The following is a 15213-nucleotide window of genomic DNA, read 5'->3' as shown; positions in this document are numbered from 1 at the left end:
AATTTGCTGGCATATTGAGTGCAGCACTTTCACCGTATCATCTTTCAGGATTTGAAATAGCTCAACTGGAATTCCATCACCTCCTCTAGCTTTGTTCGTAGTGATGCTCTCTAAGGCCCACTTGACTTCACATTCCAAGATGTCTGGCTCCAGGTGAGTGATCACGCCATCATGATTATCTTGGTCGTGAAATTCTTTTTTGTACAATTCTTCTGTGTATTCTTGCCACCTCTTCTTAATATCTTCTGCTTCTGTTAAGTCCATACCATTTCTGTACTTTATCGAGCCCATCTTTGCATGAAATGTTCCCTTGATATCTCTAATTTTCTTGAAGAGATCTCTTGTTTTTCCTATTCTGTTGTTTTCCTCTATTTCTTTGCATTGATCGCTGAGGAAGGCTTTCTTATCTTTCCTTGCTATTCTTTGGAACTCTGCATTCAGATGCTTATATCTTTCCTTTTCTCCTTTGCTTTTCGCTTCTCTTCTTTTCACAGCTATTTGTAAGGCCTCCTCAGACAGCCATTTCACTTTTTTGCATTTCTTTTCCATGGGGATGGTCTTGGTCCCTGTCTCCTGTACAATGTCACAAACCTCCATCCAGAGTTCATCAGGCACTCTATCTATCAGATCTAGTCCCTTAAATCTATTTCTTACTTCCACTCTAGAATCATAAGGGATTTGATTTAGGTCATATCTGAATGGTCTAGTGGTTTTCCCTACTTTCTTCAATTAAGTCTGAATTTGGCAATAAGGAGTTCATGTCTGAGCCACAGTCAGCTCCTGGTCTTGTTTTTGCTGACTGTATTGAGTGTCTCCATCTTTGGCTGCAAAGAATATAATCAATCTGATTTCAGTGTTGACCATCTGGTGATGTCCATGTGTAGAGTCTTCTCTTGTGTTGTTGGAAGAGGGTGTTTGCTATGACCAGTGCGTTCTCTTGGCAAAACTCTATTAGCCTTTGCCCTGCTTCATTTTGTGCTCCAAGGCCAAATTTGCTTGTTACTCCCAGTGTTTCTTGACTTCCTACTTTTGCATTCCAGTCCCCTATAATGAAAAGGACATCTTTTTTGGGTGTTAGTTCTAAAAGGTCTTGTAGGTCTTCATAGAACCGTTCAACTTCGGCTTCTTCAGCATTACTGGTTGGGGCATAGGCCTGGATTACTGTAATATTGAATGGTTTGCCTTGGAAATGAACAGAAATCATTCTGTCGTTTTTAAGATTGCATCCAAGTACTGCATTTCGGACTCTTTTGTTGACCATGATGGCTACTCCATTTCTTCTAAGGGATTCCTGCCCACAGTAGTAGATATAATGGTCATCTGAGTTAAATTCACCCATTCCAGTCCATTTTAGTTCACTGATCCCTAGAATGTCGACGTTCACTCTTGCCATCTCCTGTTTGACCACTTCCAATTTGCCTTGATTCATGGACCTAACATTCCAGGTTCCTATGCAATATTGCTCTTTACAGCACCGGACCTTGCTTCTATCACTGGTCACATCCACAACTGGGTATACGTTTTGCTTTGGCTCCATCCCTTCATTCTTTCTGGAGTTATTTCTCCACTGACCTCCAGTAGCATTCTGGGCACCTACCGACCTGGGGAATTCCTCATTTAGTATCCTATCATTTTGCCTTTTGATACTGTTCATGGGGTTCTGAAGGCAAGTATATTGCATAGACTACTAATTTCTAAAAGCTTGACTTTCTGGTTTAATTTGAGAATGATATTTTGAGACCAAGCTTGTCTTTTCATAAACAGTTTCAGTTCAGTTCAGTTCAGTCACTCAGTCCTGTCTGACTCTTTGCAACCGCATGGACCTCAGCACGCCAGGCCTCCCTGTCCATCACCAACTCCCAGAGGTTACCCAAACTCATGTCCATGAGTCGGTGATGCCATCCAACGATCTCATCCTCTGTCTTCCCCTTCTCCTCCTGCCTTCAATCTTTCCCAGGATCAAGATCTTTTCAAATGAGTCAGTTCTGAGCATCAGGTGGCCAAAATATTGGCGTTTCAGCTTCAACATCAGTCCTTCCAATGAACACCCAGGACCAATCTCCTTTAGAATGGACTGGTTGGATCTTCTTGCAGTCCAAGGGACTCTCAAGAGTCTTCTCCAACACCACAGTTCAAAAGCATCAATTCTTCGGCGTTCAGCTTTCTTTATATTCCAACTCTCACATCCATACATGACTGCAGGAAAAACCATAGCCTTGACTAGATGGAACTTTGTTGGCAAAGTAATGTCTCTGCTTTTTAATATGCTATCTAGGTTGGTCATAACTTTTCTTCCAAAGAGTAAACGTCTTTTAATTTCATGGCTTCAGTCACCATCTGCAGTGATTTTGGAGCCCACAAAATAAAATCTGTCACTGTTTCCCTATCTATTTGCCATAAAGTGATGGGACCAGATGCCATGATCTTAGTTTTCTGAATGTTGAGATTTAAGTCAACTTTTTCACTCTCTTCTTTCACTTTCATCAAGAGGCTCTTTAGTTCTTCACTTTCTGCCATAAGCGTGGTGTCATCTGCATATCTGAGGTTATTGATATTTCTCCCAGCAATCTTGATTCCAGCTTCATCCAGCCCAGTGTTTCTCATGATATACTCTGCATAGAAGTTAAATAAGCAGGGTGACAATATGCAGCCTTAACATACTCCTTTCCCAACTTGGAACCAGTCTGTTGTTCCATGTCCAGTTCTAACTACTGTTTCCTGAACTGCATACAGATTTCTCAAGGGGCAGGTAAGGTGGTCTAGTAACCCATATATTTCAGAATTTTCCACAGTTTATTGTGATCCACACAGTCAAAGGCATTGGCATAGTCAGTAAAGAAGAAATAAATGTTTTTCTGGAACTCTCTTGCTTTTTTGATGATCCAACAGATGTTTACAATTTGATCTCTGGTTCCTCTGCCTTTTCTAAAACCAGCTTGAACGTCTGAAATTTCACGATTCACGTATTGCCGAAGCCTGGCTTGGAGAATTTTAGCACTAATTTACTAGCATGTGAGATGAATGCAATTGTGCAGTAGTTTGAGCATTTTTTGCCTTGCCTTTCTTTGGGATTGTAATGAAAACTGATCTTTTCCAGTCCTGTGCCCACTGCCAAGTTTTCCAAATTTGCTGACATATTGAATGCAGTACTTTCAAAGCATCATCTTTTAGGATTTGAAATAAAGTTTAACTAAGTTAAATTTCAAAAGGTTGGATTCCACTTTTTTATGGCTTTTATGATACTATATACTAGGCATCTATGATACTAGAAAGTTGTTTGAATTTTTCGCTTTATGATTCATGATTTTACTCTTGTGGTCACTGATTAGTAGGGCAAACACAAATCAACATTCTTATGCTCACACTAAAAGACAAGTTTTCAGAATCTGTCCAGATCTTAGTTTATTTCTATTTGTTGAAATAGATCTTATTTCCTGTATGAAGACAAAAAGCCATTCAGATACACATCTTCAGGAATGGTAGCAACATCACAGACACTGTCAAAAAATCTGAAGGATTATTAGTTGTTTTCCTTGACTTATACACAGTATTTTATTTAAATTATTTAATTAACATTAACAAATTAATTAACATTGCCTTAGTTTTGCATTCACTTCTAGCAGTGGTAACTAAAAGCACTAATTTTACGTCTAGTTATTGTCGAGGAAAATGAACAGTACACTGAGTTTTAACAAATCCTCCAGAGTAGGTTTGAGGATGGCAAAGCCGTTCTCCTAGTTCTTCTTCCTTGCTCACAGATGTTAGCTGGAGATCCAGTGATCTCAGGGAAAGTGGTCCTAGATTCTGGGCCTAGGAGTGAGAATGAAACCCAGTTCTGACCAGTGAAGTATAAGGGGCAATTCCCTAGCGGTCTCCTTTGAAATATTTTCCTGTCTGATAAGAGACAAGGAAGCTCTCTGCTCTGTGCCACTAGCTACATCTGTTCTTGCACATGGTCCATTGGAAGACATGATGCCTGGGACTCCTGCAACAATCTTGCCAGCCAGAAAAGTTCAAGGACTCTCAGAGGCTCTAAACCTGACTTCACAGGGCTACTGGGCCAACATAGCTGGAACAACCTTTCTCCAAACTGTAAGGGGGAGAAACTCTCATTTATTTAAGCCCTGTTGGATAGGCATTCTGACTTGCAGTTGAAAGCATTATTAACAGGTATAATCAGGTATAACATATAGCATATTACCAAAGCAAACACATGGGTAGATTCTTTTTTAAAAGCTTTTTATGTTGTATCGGGTTATATTCGATTGACAGTGTTGTTGTAATTTCAGGTGATTAGTGAAGGGACTCAGTCAAACGTATATGTATGTATACATATGTATCCATTCTCCCCTGAACTCAGCTCCCATCATCCAGGCTGCCACATAACATTGAGCAGAGTATACACAGGTCCATCCTAATGGCATCGATTTGCCCATGCCTTGATTCGGTCAACAAGCATTTTTTAAGCAGCTGCCATGTGATAATCACTATGCTAGACACTGGAAACAAAATGTTAAGCAAGACAAACCCGTTTTCCCACAATTCGAGTGAAATGGGGTGAGTTATTCAACTCAGTGGCTAACTGCCCCCCCTTTGTATCCCTGCTTTTAGGCCAGGTTGTGCATACCCACTTTATACCCCACTTCCTGTTTGTAAAATTATCTAGGAGGTTTGGCCAGTCAGTACTACCCAACTGCTTAATAAGATCAGAAGGAAGGTTGGTCCGTAATTTTTCAATGAGTTCTAACCCCTAACATGGGACTTTAATTTGTAAAATTAGATAGGAAGATTTAAAGGAGGAATGATTGAAGACAAAAAAGTTATAGAAGGCAGAACAAGTGAGCATGAACTTTAACAACTCTAATTAGGGTTCTTTTCTGACAGTTTGAAAATGAGCTTTCAAGGTAAATAAAATAATGAATGTAAATAAATGGACTATTTTTTCCAGATAGGGAGTGATAATAAATGTATGTTACAAAATCAAAACACAGATTGAGGAGATGTGGAGATCAGTGGAAAGATAACTGCAGGTTTCTAAGGGGTCTAAGTTCGGATGAAGAAATTGACCTTTGAGGTTCACCATATACCAGTGACATTTCACTTATGCCTTACATTGACTATGCAAAGAGACACCACTGTCTCCATTCTATTCAAAAAGGAAGCTGAAGTCCAGAGTTTGTAATCTCATCACATAGTTAATAGGAAGTAGATTGATTGAACTCAGATTTGTCTAGTGAATGTCCCACCCTATGTCTTACTATTAATACTTGCTTAAAGACAAAGAAGCAAGACACTGTCATCTTCTTACAAATTATCCTTTTGTTCCAAGGTTGGAGACTAAATCTTGGATCCACGTTAGTTCCTTCTGACATTTAGAGTCCTGTTCTTGGGAATAGCTTAAACAACAGGGTCTAACTTCTTAAAACCAGAGCCAGCAAATAAAATTTAAGTTCAGAGAATCTGGACTAAGTATCAAAAGGATATTCTTTTCTCTTTTAATTTCAAAATAAATGGATTTCAGTAGAGATGTTTCCTTTCCCTTGAGGAAGTATTTTGAACAAAATTTATACCACAGGGATAATTTGAACAAAATTTATACCCAGCGTTGACCTGAACATATATAGTTAAAGGGAAATTTATCAGGGAGATAGTCTGACCAGTAATACTTATAAACAACTCAGAAATGGTTACCCACTTTTTTGTTGGTTGAGCCATTAGTTTATATATTTGGCTGGACTTTTAGGTTTAGTAGTGTAAGCCACACTGTCTTTTTACAAACATGAAAGTATTTTGAACTGGAATTATCAAAACAAGTATTGAAGTATTTTTATCTTTTTCTACAAGAAGATAGCTACTTAATTTGACCAAAAGGCATGGTTAGGGCACTTCTGGGACTTCTGTCCCTTGGGGCCTTTATATACGGTTATGGTTTGCAAAGCAATTTGGAACAAATGGCATTGATGAGGCAAATAGCCTTTGAAATAGAAAACAGAATAAATCAGGAGAGTTGTCATATACTTTTACTTTTAAAAAGTGTCAACAGCTGAAAAAGAAAATATGCCAGATTTCCCTTGGCACCATATAGCACAATCAAATAAAGATAAATACTAATTTAATATAATTCATGAGATTTTAGTGAGGAATTATTTCTTAAATATTTATCCACGAACTCAGTATAAGCTCACAATAGGTAAATGAATACAGTTAATTGGCTAAAGAGCTGGTCAACTACTAACTGTAATGAGACTTTTTTTTTTTCAGTAGACTGAAGAGCTGTCTATGACGCAAATATGAACCTTCCCTCAGCCATTTTATCCTTAGTACTCAACTTTAGCTTAGATGGTCCACCCTATGAACAGCTGACACACAATTAATCATCATTATAGGTCAGTTCACTTTACCTTAAAGGGCAATCAATTGCTCACATGAGGAAAAACAAATTAGGCATGTCTAAGTAATTGGTACTAAGAAGAAACAAGCAAACTCATTTAATGATACCCTATACCCTCATAAACTGATAATTGTAGCTCAGGTGTTTTTCATTTGTAGTTTTAAATTAGTCAAAACATTAATGTTTTCTAGTGTGACTTCTTAAGGATGCATCTTAATGCTAGGAACACAAAGTAGATTACAAAATATACATACCTTGTGACCACAAGAAATAGGATGCTGAGCTTGCCTCAGCACAGTAACTGGCCATTAATGTCTATCAGAGGGAAAGGGTGGGGATGGGAATGGGGAGACTCACAGGCAGTGCTGATGGAGGGTCAGGTGAACCTAAGAAAACAACTCTTGAAGAAGTTGAAGCTGGCCTAAGCCGGACTTCCAAAATCAAAGGAAACCTAAAAGTTCGAGAACACATTCTTCAAGAGTGATAGCCTTGAAAATATTTTTGTCCATCAGTTTTAGCAGCATATTTTTTTTTATATTTTTCAGGAAACAAAAATCTATTGTTAATTTCATATGGCTGATGGACTAAACAATTAAAAAAAATTAAAGTACAGAAGCATCAAAAGAACTACCACATAAAGATTTCTTACTTGGTGATATTACTTTCTATCTTATAAATATTTGGACCCAGTAGATAAGTAAAGCAGTCTAAAAATAAACGGGGATCATATGTTACTTTAATGACTAGCTCAAAATTCCCCAGAGATATAATAATGAGATCAATTGAGTGCAAAATCAAAACTAGAACGCTATCATCCATTTTCCTCTTGAATAAAATAATACCATATATGTGGCAGAAAAATTTATTGAGAGTTACTTCAAACACATTATTGCAACTCAGATTTTTTTAAAAAAACTTAATTAATTTAATTAGTATTTTATGGATCATTGTCCTTGAAGATAATTTACATTTAGTCCTGTTCAAAGGTTGAAGTGGCATAAACTGATACAAGAAAGCCTTTCTGTGGTTGAAGGAATTAGACCACAGAAAGTTTAATCTTTTTGTTTCTGGATATGTAGGTAATACATGCTCATTATAAAGGTATGTAAGTAATACATGCTCATTATGTGGGAAATCATTGAGAGGAAAATAAAAATTACTGAGGCTAACGATTGTTATTGAATCACAGACAATTTTGATGAATTTGACCCCAGAGATCAACTGAAGCTTTCATTTACAAGAAAACAGACCTTGGATAGAGGTAAAGTAAGTTGCCCAAGGACACAAAGCTGCCAGTTAGCAAAGATGGAACTTTGTCTCCTGATTTCTAACCTGAAGCTTGTTTCTGATGTACCATGCTGCCCACTCTCTTTCTCCCTTTTTTTCACTTTTATCTTCAGCCCCTTAAATTCTGTTTAACCCAGTCCCCTTTCCAAACCCATTACAAGCTCCCATCACTCAAAACTTTTCCTGCTCCTAGAGGGACACGTATCGTGTGTGTGTGTGAGCATAGGCAATGGACTTCTGGGATTAACTTGATGTATGATGGTCTTGATCAAAACGTTGTACAATTATTAGAGGATTAAGTAAGAAAACATCAAAGCACATTCTAGACTAAAGAGACCTATGCAGATATTTTGTAATAAGGAGCTGATGATCTGAGCCACCGTCAGCTCCTGGTCTTGTTTTTGCTGACTGAATGGAGCTTCTCACCTTTGACTGCAAAGAATATAAGCAATCTGATTTCGGTATTGACCATCTGGTGATGCCCATGTGCAGAGTCATCTCTTGTGTTGTTGGAAGAGGGTGTTTGCCATAACCAGTGCATTCTTTTGACAAAACTCTGTTAAATTTTGTTTCATTTTGTACTCCAAGGTCAAACTTGCCTGTTACTCCAGGTATCTCTTGACTTCCGACTTTTTCATTCCAATCCCCTATGATGAAAAGGACATCTTTTTTGGTGTTAGTTCCAGAAGGTCTTATAGGTCTTCACAGAACTCATCAACTTCAGCTTCTTTGGCATCAGTGACTGGAGCATGGACTTGGATTACTATAAGGCTAAATGGTTTGCCTTGGAAACAAACAAAGATTATTCTTCCATTTTTAAGATTACACCCAAGTACTGCATTTTGGACTCTTTTGTTGACTATCCTTATATCAAAATTTAGGCTTAAATTGAAAAAAGTAAGGAAAATCACTAGCCTATTCATGTATGATCTAAATCAAATCTCTTATTGTTATACAGTAGAGGTGATGAATAGATTTAAGGGATTAAAGCAGGTAGACAGAGTCCCAGAAGAACTACGGACAGAGGTTCATAACATTGTACAGGAGGTGGTGACCAAAACCATCCCCAAGAAAAGAAATGCAAGAAGGTAAAGTGGTTGTCTGAGGAGGCCTTACAAATAGCTGAGAGTATAAGAGAAGTGAAAGGCCAATGAGAAAGGGAAAGATATATCCAGTGCAGAGTTCCAGAGGACAGCGAGGAGAGATAAGAAAGGCTTCTTAAGTGAACACTGCAAAGAAATAGAGGAAAACAATAGAATGGGAATGACTGAAGCGACTTAGCAGCAGCAGCAGAGAGCTCTTCAAGAAAATGAGCTATCAAGGGAACATTTCATGCAAAGATGGGCACAACAAAGGACAGAAATGGCATGGACCTAACAGAAGCCGAAGAGATTGCGAAGTGGTGGCAAGAATACACAGAACTATGCAAAGAGGTCTTAATGATTCAAATAACCATGACGGTATGGCTACTCACCTAGAGCCAGACAACCTGGAGTGTGAAGTCAAGTGAACCGTAGGAAGCATCACTTTGAACAAAGTTAGTGGAGGTGGTGGAATTCCAGCTGAGCTATTTCAAATCCTAAAAGATGATGCTGTGAAAGTGCTGCACTCATTATGCCAACAAATTTGGAAAACTCAGCAGTGGCCACAGGACTGGAAAAGTCAGTCTTCATTCCAATCCCAAAGAAAGGCAATGCCAAAGAATATTCAAACTACCATACAACTGTGCTCATTTCACATGCTAGCAAGGTAATGCTCAAAATCCTTCAAGCGAGGCTTCAATAGTACATAAACCAAGAACTTCCAGTTGTACAAGCTGGATTTAGAAAAGGCAGAGGAACCAAAGATGAAATGCTAGCATCCGCTGGATCACAGAAAAAGCAAGGGAATTCCAAAAAAAATCTACTTCTGCGTCACTGACTTTGCTAAAGCCTTTGACTGTGTGAGTGAAAGTCACTCAGTTGTATCGAACTCTTTGGGACCCTATGGACTAGGCCATGGAATTCTCCAGGTCAGAATACTGGAGTGGGTAGCTGTTCCCTTCTCTAGGGGATCTTCCCAACCCAGGAATCAAACCCAGGTCTGCTGCATTGCACGCTGATTCTGCATTGCAGGTGGATTTGACTATGTGGATCACAACAAATTGTGGAAAATTCTTAAAGAGATGGGAATACCAGACCACCTAACCTGTCTCCTGAGAAATCTGTATGCAGGACAAGAAGCAATAGTTAGAACCGAACATGGAACAATGGACTGGTTCCAAATTGGGAAAGGAGGACTTCAAGGCTGTATATTGTCATCCTGCTTATCTCACTTATATGCAGAGTACATCATGAGAAATGCCAGGCTGGATGACTTACAAGCTGGAATCAAGGTTGTTGGGAGAAATATCAGCAACCTCAGATATGCAGATTATACCACTTTAATGGCAGAAAGTGAAGAGGAACTAAAGAGCCTCTGGATGACGGTAAAAGACGAGCGTGAAAAAGCTGGCTTAAAACTCAACATTCAACAAATGAAAATCATGGTATCTAATTTCATGGCAAATAGAAGGGTAGAAAGTGGAAACAGTGACAGATTTTATTTTCTAGGGCACCAAAGTCATTGCAGATGGTGACTGCAGCCATGAAATTAAAAGCTGCTTGCTCCTTGGAAGAAAAGTTATGACAGACCTAGACAGTGTATTAAAAAGCAGAGACATAACTTTGCTGACAAAGATCTGTATAGTTAAAGCTATGGTTTTTCCAGTAGTCATTATGGATGTGAGAGCTGGACCATAAAGAAGACTTAACACTAAAGAATTGATGCTTTCGAATTGTGGTGCCGGAGAACACTCTTCAGAGTCTCTTGGACAGCAAAGGGATCCAAGCAGTCAGTACTGAAAGAAATCAACCCTGAGTATTCATTGGAAGGACTAATGCTGAAGCATAAGCTCCAGTACTCTGGCCAGCTGATGTGAAGACCTGGCTTATTGGAAAAGACCCTGATGCTGGAAAGATTGAGGGCAGGAGGAGAAGAGGGTGACAGAGGAAAAGATTATTGGATGGCATCACTGACTCAATGGACATGAGTTTGAACAAACTTTAGGAGATAGTGAAGGACAGGGAAGCCTTGCATGCTGCAGTCCATGGCTTGCAGAGTAGCACACAACTTAGCAACTTAGCAATAACACCATGAAAGAGATAGTATTACTTCTGATACACTCTTCCCATCCAGTTTTACATTGGCCTCCACTGTCAATGCTTAGTTCCAATTCCCTACTGGTGCCTGAGTCCCCATGATCTCTAAGGGAGCCAACAGGTAAAAGCCCTATTTATGCTTATTGGCATCACCTGTGTTGTCCCAAGCTTATTAGGTGGTGACAGGCAGAATAACAAAGCAGAAACAGCAAGGGCTTTGCAACGAGACAAGTCTAGGTTTGAATTCTTTCTAACTGAGTGACCTTAGATGAGTTATTTAACCTCTCTGAGTCTCCAATTTCTTTATGTGTGCAATGGGGATAATAATTGTATACTTCATAGGGGTGTTGTGAAGATGAGACAAGATAATCTCTGATAAGCCCCTTGCTTAATATCTGCCATGGTGCTCCACACGTGATATCTTTTGTTATATATGTAGCTCAATGCAGATAACATTGCAGTAAAACATTTCTGGCAGACACCTTTGAGAAGACCTTTTTACTGTATTTTTAATTATCCTTCAATGATTAAACAATCACTCTAGTTAATATTTTCTAATTGCATTAAACCAGAGGTTTGTGTCTTGGGCACATAAGGGTCTTATTTATCATATTAGGGTCTATATGTGTGCAAATTCAAGGACCCAAGATAAGGGATACCATTTATCAAGATTTTATGGCTGTGAGACACCATTATCTTTTACTATGCTTCACTCATAATTGACATGTTGTCACAACTGGGCATCTTATGAAACTGTTAAGGAACAAATCAACACTATGGAAGTAGTATTTACTGAAATAAAAAACAAACAGAAGAGCAGGCCCAGTGATCACATCAGTAAGAGACTGGGGTGGGGAAGGAGCTGGAAAACAGAGACTCTTACACTTGACATGTGGACTATGTTCCAAAGGGACATAGTTAGGAACTCTGAAATTTTTCTTATGAGTGCAGAATGCAAACTTCATGCCTAAGTGTATGGCCAGCTTAGTGGGAATCAGCTTCAGGCCGATGCTCAGAAATAGGGATGCAGTGTGGAGTGTCTGAGGCAGATGACTGAGAATATGAGCCTACATGACATGGGAACTCGACTCAAATGAGTTAGGCCCTCTGTGCTGTCTCCTGGGAAGGCCTTGCAAGCAAATGGTGCAACTGAAAAGGGTTACCACGAGGATCAGTTAAAATGACTGAATACTGGAGAAATCCATCCCTGTTTGTTTTTTTTTAACCTGAGGACAGCAAGGCTGGATGAGGCCAAGCAAGGTTTGGAGACTATGAAGGGAACATTGTGGTGGCGCTAAGTGTTTGTCCTCTGTCTCTAAAGACAGCATACAAGAAAATGGGCACGAATGGTAACGTGAGAGAAATAGATTTGACAGCAAATGAAGCTCCCTATGGCAAAAGCTGAGAGACTGAAACATTCATTAAATGAAATTTGTATGCATTTTCTGGCTGCACATAGAGAAACTAAATAGTAAATTCAGTGCCATGTTTTTTTGGGTTTCCAGTGAGTGTGATGGACAAAATGTCTCTTTCTCTCCTTCAAATTCTCTTTCTTTTTAAGATTTTTTAAGACCACTTTTGGTTTACTTTTATCCCAGTGAATACTATTATTGAAAAATGGCAAACTCTCCCTAAGTGAATACATTAAAAAAAAATTGGGTACACCTGACATAACACAAAATGCATGCTTTGCAGCAAGTTTTAGTACATGCAAATGTTGTGCCACCATTGCCACTGTCTAATTCCAGAACATTTTCACCACTGCAGAAGGAAACCTCACATCCATTAAGCAGTTACTACCCATCCTCTCTCCCTCAAACACCTTCTCTCTCTATGGATTTGTCTTAGGAATGTATTTCTTTTGGAATCTTATGAATTCTGCATTTAATTTTACAACTAGAGGTAGTAGACTACAGAGTGTATCTGTAGTGTGTGTGGGTATGAGAAAGAGATGAGAGCTTAGCATTCAAGAGAAACTTTGCAAGGTAAAATCTTATGAAATAGTATAACAAAATGGAAATGTTGGAAGATATGTATTTTTTAATTAGCTGTTCATAACTTAAATTGGTATCTGAAAGTAAATTCCTCAAGGGCCCAGTCAATTACAGGTTCAAGAAATGGCCAACAGTTCTTGAGATATGCCTGCAACATTGAGAAAGGTTCTTGAACGGCAGTGTGACTTTATCACGCCTACGTTAGGCTAAACAGTTGCACACCCGACAGCAGCTCTGTCCTGGATCCAAGCTCTTCCTGTAATTGCTGATGATAACCCTATTACTTTTCTTTAGAGCTGTGTTGCAGTGACCATTGCTTATTCTGCATTTATTTGTCCTGGTGAGCACATCAGATACAGTAGAGGAAACTTAGGATGCCTGACGGGTAAGTTAAACACAACTTAAAATAATAAAACTTCTTTTGTAGCCATAAATACTTATCAATTTTAAATTAAAATACACATTTTATTCTGGCTTGAATTTTTTAAAAGTTAGGTAACCTATTTAATTTAAAAACTTGGAGAATGAACTAGAAAATGTTTTATAGGGCATTTTTTTTTTTTGGTAAACTTGTATGACTTGCATGATTTAAAACTTGCATGACTTCCTTCATTATGATTATATTGACAGGAAACTTGTCTAAATTCTGGAAAAGATACATACAACTTGAAAGAAATCTTAATTTTCAACCAGTCAAGTAATTCCTCAGAAGAAGGAATAGCCTGTCGGGTCTTGTGACTTCAGTGGTGCTTTGTAATCTAGACTGTCCAGGCCAGGAGATTACCATGATTTTGCATTTTGTGTATTTTGAGTTTTATTCCATTTTCATTCTCAATTCCTTTCCATTTCATAAGCCCCAACTAATTACCTTAACCATTTCCACTAATAAGGACTGGTTGCGGTTGTGGTGTTATATGGATCTTGCCTGTTTTCTTTCCAAATTTCTTATCCACATGCTTCACGGTGGTCTCCCGCCTCTTCTTTTTACCCTCATTCTCTCATTTTGACTTCTGAGGACTCCTTGATGATGACGGAAAACAGTCTCCACATCACATTGTGAAATGTGCATGACTTAGCTACTATTCCAACAAACATTTCTCAGACAGTGTGGGCCGGAAGTAATTTTTTTTTTTTTAACCAACCGAATCTCCTTTAAGCTACCTGGAAGCTGGGGGCAGCACAACACTTGTCCTGTGGCAAGTACAAATTAATATAAACCACTTGGGGGTCGTCATTGCTGAGAGACTCTGTGGTGAATCTTTGGTGCCTTGCTTGAGGACCTGTCAACAAAATTCATCTCCTGGAAGAGACTGCCATAATGTGGAAGGTGTTGGATTCCCTGGTTCCCTTTTTCTGCATGTGCCTCATGTGAGGATGCCTTGGTTTACTTCTCAAGGGCGTGTGGGTACATTACCCTATTTTCCAACTTTAGAAGACAAACCAAAACCTCTCTAGGAATGAAGAGTAAGGACTTGAAAATGTTGTGAAAGAAACGGGGAAAAAGAGGGCTTGAAAAGGACAAAGGCAGTTAACAGCTGTAGGTAAACTGTAAATCGCCTATCTCTGACCTCCAGACCACATCCCAACGCAGTCCAGCTGCACCCCGCCCCGCCGACCTCTGGGGCTCCTGAGAGTCTAGATACAGGGCACATACTCACTTGTGCCTCCTTTCACTACTGGGTGGCAGTCTGGCCTTGGCAGGGAGTGGAATCTGGCTGGCGTTTCAATGTGTAGGGTCCAGTCCCCAGGTTTCGGCGAGACTGAGAAGGGTAAGTTTAACCGGGGGTTTTAGGGGCTCCAAGGGTTTTGGCAGAGAGGTAGTGGGATGGGGTGGAAAAGTCAAGGGAGGTTCAAGTCTGGTGTTCTTTAGAGTTTTTGACTAGCCTCTCCAGGAGGTCACCGAATGGCTTTATCTGGACAGGGACACAACTGGGATAACCGGTATTCCTGGTAGCTGCCTGTCCCATCCTGGGCCACTTGGAGGAGAGGTGGGGAATGGCCATGTGAGTGCGGGCAGGGCTCAGAGGGCGCTGAGGGAGAAGCAAGCTTGTTGGTAAAGTGCTTGAGTGCTTCCTCCTGGTTGCCCCTCCAGGAAGGACATGGAGCCCCTAGCTCTGGGCTGGGGTTGGGTCCCTGCGTCGTTTCGGGACTTCACCTTTGTTTACTCCTCTGAAGAGGGCTGGACTCTGATCCTGGCGCCCCTTCCTGTCCTTTGATTCTGGTTCTTTGAGGGAAGCCCCGCTATGAGGTCCTGGGAAGGAAAGACATTCTCTACCCGCAGGCGGGCCGGAACGGGAAGGCCAGGAAAGCGGCCTCTGTGACACGGATTCTATTTATTTATCTATATTAGAAATGATTTTCT

Source organism: Moschus berezovskii, chromosome 2 (genome assembly GCF_049115385.1).
Source record: "Moschus berezovskii isolate FMDL1 chromosome 2, NW_MosBer_1.0, whole genome shotgun sequence".
NCBI lineage: Eukaryota > Metazoa > Chordata > Mammalia > Artiodactyla > Moschidae > Moschus > Moschus berezovskii.
Note: the sequence above shows the minus strand (reverse complement) of the source record.